We start from the raw sequence: 8,108 nt of genomic DNA on the forward strand, positions 1-8,108 counted from the left end.
AATAGTTAGCTTCTTAGGCCCTGTAAGAGAGGGGTACGGGATCAGGAAAAGACATAAAAACAAATAAAAAATGTGCTGGTAATGTTGTTGTTGATTGCCGTTGGGTTGAGCACAACTCATAGTGACCCTATGAACAAAAGGCCTGAACCCTTTCTATAATTATAGTCATTTATCAGAGTTCATAGTTTCCAGAGGCATGTTGTTTAGGAAGTGGATGCCACTCCTGCTTCCAACCCTGTCTTAAACTGGGAGCTCCACCAAACACTATCCATCATGGATAACTGTTCTGGCATTTGACATCCCAATGGCACAAAGTTCAGCATCACAGCAAACCCAGTTTACCTCAGTACAGCATGTTGACGGAAGAGTGTTGTTCCACTTAGAGGAATGTTCCTCCAACATATAATAACCAACTTTTGAATAGAAAGACCTTCCCCGAGGTCTTGGTGACTCTAAACAAAGAGGCTCAAATAAAGACAACCAATATAGTATGTTTTTGTTGTTATGTGTCATTGAATCACCTATGATGTATAGTGATCCTATGTACAGCAGTTCTGAACCCTTCCCTGTCCTGAGCCAGTCTCCTTATTAAATCTGACACAACAACCCCCTTTTCCCCCAGATATTGTATCAATCCATCTCATTTGGGGTTTTCCTATCTTGCGCTGTCCCTCCACCCTTTCAAGCATGATGTCCTTCTCAAAGGACTGGCCTCTCCTGGCCAAGTACAAATTATAAAAGACAAACAAAAGCCCAAGCTGATTGCTGTATATTCTGACTCTGAGTAATCCTACATATTTTTTTGTTCTTTAATTTTAATTGAGATTTTAACAGAAGTTTATAGAGAATATGGATTTCTGTTAATTCATTGTTGCACATTTTCCTCCCTACCCACCCCAGTTTATTTTTCTCTTTGAAAAAAAATTCTTTCATTGTTGTGCAATTTCCTTGCCCCCATCCTCCTCGTTATGCAGCTCTTATTCTGGACTGTTGTCATGCAAATAATACCTAATCATTCATTCCTTTTAAAGAATTCTTTCGTTCATATGTTTCAATGCAGTGTACATTATGTATCCCTTCTTTTCTTAGTTTCCCTCAACCTCCATGTCGGTCTTGTTTTATATTAGTGGCAATAAGCAGAATTTGTCCTTTTGTGACTAAGATCTTTCACTCAGCATGTCCTCCAGGATCACTCAATTTGTGTATTTTATGAATTCCTTGTTTTTAGTGCTGCATAATATCCTACTGAGTGGATATACCACAGCTTCTCTATCCATTCATTTGTTGATGAACACTTTGGATGTTTCCATCTCTCTGCTATTGTGAACAATGCAGCAATAAATATAAGTGTGACTCTACATGTTACAGAATAGAACTGCTTCACAGGGTTTTCATGGCTATATTTACAGCTGCAGATAGCCAGACCTTTATTTCAGGTACAACTCTTATAACTGTTCTTGTTAGGTGTTGTTGAGTCAACTCTGACTCACAGCATCCCTTTGAACAGATAGAAGCCTTGCCTGATCCTGTCCCCTAATCATAGTCTCTGCTGTGCTTAATTAAGCTCATGGTTGCAGTTACAGTGTTGTTCCAGGTTATTCAGGGCTTCCGCTCCTTTGCTGAACCTCTACCTTTCCAAGCATGACATTTCCTTCCAAGGACTGACTGACTCCTTCTGACAACACCGCCAAAGTATATGAGATGAAGTCTCACAATTTTTGCTTTTAAGGCTATGGTTGCCTTCTTCCAATACAGATTTGTCTGTTCTTTTGGAAGTTCATGGTATATTCAATACTCTCTGACAACACAACAAAAAGGCTTCAATTTCTCTTTGTTCTTCCTTATTCAATGTCTAATTTTTACATGCATTAGAAGCAGTTGAAAATATCATGAGTTGGGTAAGGCATACCTTAGTCTTTAAGCAGATATCTTCACTTTTCAGCACTTTAGAGAGATCCTTGACAGCCAGATTGCCCGATGTAATATGCTAATTGATTTCTTGATTGCTACTTCCATATTGTTGTTATTAGGTCCCATTGAATCAACTATGACTTAAGAGCAGATCTGAACCTTTTCTTATAAAGCACCATCCTCATCATCTCTCATATGCTTGAGTCCATTGTTACAGTCACTGTGTCAACCCACCTTATTGACAATCTTCTTCCCTCTGACGCTCCGCCTTCCCAAGCATGATGGCTTTTTCTAAGAATTGGCCCTTCCTGACAACATCTCCAAAGTATCTGAGATAAAGTTTCACTGTCCTTGCCTCTAGGGAGCACCCTGATTGCACTTACTCCAAGACAGACTTGTTCGCTTTTTTGGCAGTGTATAGCTGTTCAGTAATCTTCTCCAACAGTTCAAAGGCATTGATTCTTCATCTATTATATAGACTATGTTGTTGTGTACCATCAAGTCTGAATCAACCCCTAGCTGACCCTCTAGCAGGTTTTCAGAGGCAGTTAATCACATAGGAACAGAGTGACCATCTTTCTTTTGTGGGCAGCTGGTGGATCTGAACCGTGTGCCTTTGGGATTGCATGAAGTTTCTTACCACTAGGCCACTAGAGCTTAGTATAGCATAGCATAGCATAGCATAGCATAGCATAGCATAGCATAGCATAGCATAGCATAGCATAGATAGTATAAGTACAGTATAGTCTATAGTATTGTGTAAATAGGGAGTTCTGGTGTCCTAGTGGATGAATAGTTGCCCTGCCAACCTAAAGACAGGTAGTTCAAACCACAAGCTGCTCTGTAAAGAAAGATGTACAATCTCCTCCCGTGCAATTTACAGTCTCTGAAAACCTGCTGGAGGGGAAGCTATGAATTGGCTACAACTTAATGGCAATGATTTTTTTTTCACAATAGTGTACCAGTCCTTGGAGAAGGACATCATGCATAGGAGGGTGGAGTGACAGTGCAGGAGAGGAAGACCCTCTAGGAGATGGATTGATTCAGTGACTGGGGTAATGGGGGTAGGTGTGTTGGAGACAGTGAGGTTGGCACAGGACAGAACAGGGGTTAGGGATGTTGTACATAGGTTTGCTATGAGTCACAGGTGACTCGATGGCACATACCAACAACAATAGTGTAAATAACTTTCTTATATACTAGGAAACAACAACAGCAATGCTGTGGGTCTCTTTGTGGCAGCAATGTGGAGTAGAACCTGCAGTACTTCTGAGATATTCCTGTGATTTCCTTACATTACAGATGAAGAGATTAAAGTCAAAAGAGTCCCTGAACCCAAAATTATTCAGTTCCTGTGAAGTCCAGATTAGAATCCAGGTTTACTAATTCTAAAATAATTCTTGACCCTCTAATACAACAATTTTTTCCATTCAAGCTTCTGGAAAAAAAAAAACCCTTAAATATATTATTTTTCTTTACCATCAAAACCACAATTTGTATAAAAAAAGTAAATCCTCAAAAGCTTAATTTCAACTTGAAACTCAACTTTCATAAAGTATCTATATTTGTAAAGACTGGCTTTAGTCACTTTGGCAGACAATCTTATGATCTACTATGCTGGGAATGAAAAACTGAAGAACAGCGGTGACTGCATTACATGGTTAAAAAGACCTGGCAGATCTGTCTTGAAGTACAGTGTTATGAGTGATAGGATAATATATCCATATGTTTACAAGGATGACCTGTCAATACAACTGTTATTCAAATATAAGCACCAATAGTTAAAGCCAAAGATGGAGAAACTGAAGAATTCTACAAACTTTTGTAGTCTGGAATTGACTAAACATGCAGCCAAGACACACTAATAATAATAATAATTGGTGAAAGGAATGCTAAATTTAAAGACAAAGTAGAAGGAATGGTAGTTGGAAATTATAGGCTTGGTGGCAGAAATTAAGCTGGTAACCCAATAATTGAATTTTAAACATTCAATGATTTATTCATCACAAACACCTTTTTTAAAGCAGCACAGATGGAGACTATATATATACATGGACTTCACCTGATGGTCTTCACAGGAATTAGACTGACCACATCTGTGGAAAGAACTGTTAGACAAGCTCAATATTAGCAGTCAAAACCAAGTCAGGTGCTGACTATGGAACAGACCATCAATTACTCATATGCAAGTTCAAAGTGAGGCTGAAGAAAATGAAAACAAATCTGCAAGAACCAAAATAGAACCTTGAGTCAATCCCACCTGAACTTAAAAACCATCTTAAGAATAGGCCTGAGGGAGTGTACACCAAAGATGAGTTAGGGGATGACATCAAAGACATCGTTGAAAATAAAATAAACAGTCATTACAAAGACAGAAGAGAAAGAAAAGACCAAACTGGATTTCAGAAGAGACTTGGAAAATTGCAGTAGAGCATTGAGAAGCCAAAACAAAGAGAAGAGATGCCCAAGTAAAAGAGATGAATAAAATATTTCAAAGCACAGTTGGAGAACGCAGAGCAAAGTATTATAACAGAAGGTGCAAAGCGCTGGAAAGAGTTGGAGAATAAAAAGAAAAGAACTTGCCTGGCATTTCTCAACCTAAGAGAACTGAAAAACATTAAAGCCTTGTGTTGCAATACTGAGAGATGCTATAGGTAAAGTCCTGAATGATTCAAGCAGCATCTAAAGATGGAGGAAATACAGAGAGTCACTGTACCTGAAAGAACTGGTCGACTCTAAAATATTTCAGGAAGTAGCATATTTTCAAAAGCCAATGGTGATGAGAGAAGAAGTTCAAGCTGCACTGAAAGCACTGGTGAAAAATAAGGCCCCAGGAATATGGGATACCAATTGACATATTTCAACTAACAGCTACAGCCCTGGATGTGCTCACCAGTTTGTGCTAGGAAATTTTGAAAACAGGTACCTGGTCAACTTGAGGTCTGTATCTGATCTCATTCCCAAAAGAGATGACCCAACAGAATGTGTAAATTAGAGAACAATATCATTAATATCACATACAAGCAAAATACTGCAAAAGATCATTCAAAAATAGTTAGAACAGTGCATTGACAGAGAATTGCAAGAGGGTTAAACTGGGTGTAGAAGAGGCCATGGTACTAGCAGTAACTTTCTGATATCAGATGGATCCTGGATGAAAGCAGACAATACTTAAGAGTATCTATTTGTGTTTTATTGTACATGCAAAAACATTTCACTGTGTGGATCACGACAAACCATGGTTGACATTGAGGAGAATGGGAATCTCAGAACACTTAATTGTGCTTCTAAGAGAAGTTATTCCTTAGACAGGGATATCATATTTGGAATGGTTATAAGATGGTGAAGGAGAGGAAGATTTCCAACCAGGTAAATTTACAGTGACTGTAGCAATGGGTTTGAGTGTGTCAGAGATGTGAGAACGGCACAGGAGAAGACAGAGCTCAGATGTGTTGTGTATAGGTTTGTTATGAATTATATTCAACTTGATGGTGACTAACAACAACATACGTTGACTAAGTTGTCATCCAAACAGAACAATGGAACGTTGAATATTTTAAAAGTGAGTAAGGTATGTGTACAGGCTGCACCTTTTCTTTATTCCTGTTCAATCTGTATGCTGAACACATCATTTGATTATTGGACTCTATGAAGAAGAATGTTGCCTCAGGATCAGAGGAAGAATCAACCACCTGGACAATGATAAGGGTAACAGAATTCATGCCTTTTAGATATGGTTTTGAAGAGTAGTGAGTATTCCGTAGACCACCAAAAGAACAAACCGATACATTCTGGAGAAAGTGCAATCAGAGTGCTCCTTAGAGGCAAAGATGACAAAGCTTTGCCTCACATACTTTGAGTATGTTACTAGACCAGTCCTTGGAGAGAGACATCATGCTTGGAAAGGTGGAGGGACAGTGAAAGAGAGGGAGACCCTTAACCAGGTGGATTGACACTGGCTGCTGCAATGGGCTTGAGTAAGTCTGAAACGACGATTATGGCACAGGACAGGAAAGGGTTCAAATCTGTTGTTCAGAAAGTTGTTATGAATTGTACTCAACTCAATGGTAACTAGCAACAAGAACAGCAACAACAACAACAACAACGAAAGGGTTCAAATCTGTTGTTCAGAAAGTTGTTATGAATTGTACTCAACTCAATGGTAACTAGCAACAAGAACAGCAACAACAACAACAACAACAACACAGGAATCATGAATAAAAGGAAAACTTTAAGAAGATGGATTGATACAGTGACAGTTAAAGTAGGCTCAAACATAGCAAGGACTGAGGACCCAGCAATTTTGTTTTGTTGTACATAGGTGTATTATGACTCAAAGACTGACCACACCTAGCAACAAAGGGATGCTTACAAAAATAGAGAAGAAAAATCTAAAACACCAGGAAACACCTTAAAAGTTCAATAGGGGTGGTTTGCCGGAAGTGGGGTTGGCAAAAGGCCGCTATGTTGCAGCAGGACAGTAATGATGACACTGAAGATGTTTCACTGTTTGATGCAGAAGAGGAGGCAACTAGTAGACCACAAAAATCCAAAATCAGACATCCAGTGGCATCCTTTTTCCATTTATTCTTTCGAGTCAGTGCAATAGTAGTCTATCTTCTCTGTGACTTGTTCAGCAGCAGCTTTATTGGTTGTATGGTGACAATTATCTTGTTACTGTCCTGTGACTTTTGGGCAGTGAAGAATGTCACAGGTAGACTAATGGTTGGTCTACGTTGGTGGAATCATATTGATGAAGATGGAAAGAGCCACTGGGTGTTTGAGTCCAGGTAGGCTTCCTCTCAGGACAGCAAAACTATTTCAGATGCTGAATCCAGAATTTTTTGGTTAGGGCTTATTACATGTCCAGTGCTGTGGGTGATATTTGCCTTTAGTGCTCTTTTCTCCTTCAAGATGAAATGGTTGGCAGTGGTGATCATGGGTGTTGTGCTGCAAGGTGCCAACTTGTATGGCTACATCAAGTGTAAAGTTGGCAACAGCCAGAATTTAACAAGCATGGCTACCTCTTAACTTGGAAGGCAGTTATTAAGACAAAATGTGAATGATCAAACTTCCTAAAGAGAGCAAGTTTATGTTTTCTGTTTAAATGGGGAAGAAAGGAAAAAAATTCTTGACTCTGAACCTTTTAGATCTCAGTACATGCTCAAAAGAGTAACTAATACTGAGTTTGTTTTCTCATTTACAGTTTTCACTTTAAAAATATTTTTCATGTTAAATTTTGTATTTTCTTTCCAATAGTTGAGGATTGATTGTTTAATGTCACTAGAAACATCATCAGAGTTTACCTTGAGATGGAATTGTGTATATATCTACTCTTTTAGTAGTCATAAATCCCAATTGAATTAAAGTATTTGTGTTCATATGCATATGCAATGTGGCCTTTGCATTTTGATCCATAGTTATTTATAGAGAAAAATTTTCTTAGTTTAAAATCTCTGTGCATTTATATGGGGTTTTTTCGGTTGATAATTTTAAGGAGAAAGTTTTGCTTCAGTGAAAGAGTAAGCACTTTATATTATGTTAGTAATAATTCTTTTCTTGAACGTACAGGGCAAATAAAAACTAAATTTGGACCAGTGTTGTTAATTAGTTTCTAAATTAGTAATTTTATTTGTAACAAGTCATGTACATAAAGGCCAATTCATATAAACTGAATCATCATAGTTATAATTTAGAGATACTTTGAGTCTGCTACAGTTGTATTAATTTTATGGAACTATTAGCCAGATTTTAATCTGCAGTTTGCTGGAAGCTCTGTGGTGGTCCTTGGCTGAATGAAATCTGTCTCTTAACCAGTCAAAGTATTATTCTTATGTCATAGTGAGAATATTCATTTAAATACTTGGCATACTAAATGCCTAAAGAACATTTTGTTTGAAACTTTTTTCCCCTTGCTATATATAAAAAGATACTGTAAATTATGGATTTGTATCAATATTCTTAAAACAGAGCAATATGTTTAACTGTAAACAAACTTGCACTAACTATAGGAATCTGAATTCTGTTGTAGGTACTGTAAATTTTGTTGGGGTCTTTTAATCAATAGTTTATTTTGTGATTGCATTTATACCTTGATAAAACTTTTTAAAAGATGTTTGGCTTAATTGAATAAGTGTCTTTTGGAGTTACAGCTTTAAAGGTGCATAAATTTATGTTTGTATAAAACTCTACTGTTT

At 37.7% G+C, this 8,108-nt stretch overlaps 1 pseudogene; it reads left to right on the top strand.

The window, feature by feature from the left end:
* Nucleotides 1–6,375: 6,375 nt before the first annotated feature.
* Nucleotides 6,376–6,990, top strand: LOC102855032 (annotated as a pseudogene).
* Nucleotides 6,991–8,108: the final 1,118 nt, after the last annotated feature.

Source organism: Elephantulus edwardii, unplaced genomic scaffold, assembly GCF_000299155.1.
Source record: "Elephantulus edwardii isolate Elephantulus edwardi_28Jun2011 unplaced genomic scaffold, EleEdw1.0 scaffold00026, whole genome shotgun sequence".
NCBI lineage: Eukaryota > Metazoa > Chordata > Mammalia > Macroscelidea > Macroscelididae > Elephantulus > Elephantulus edwardii.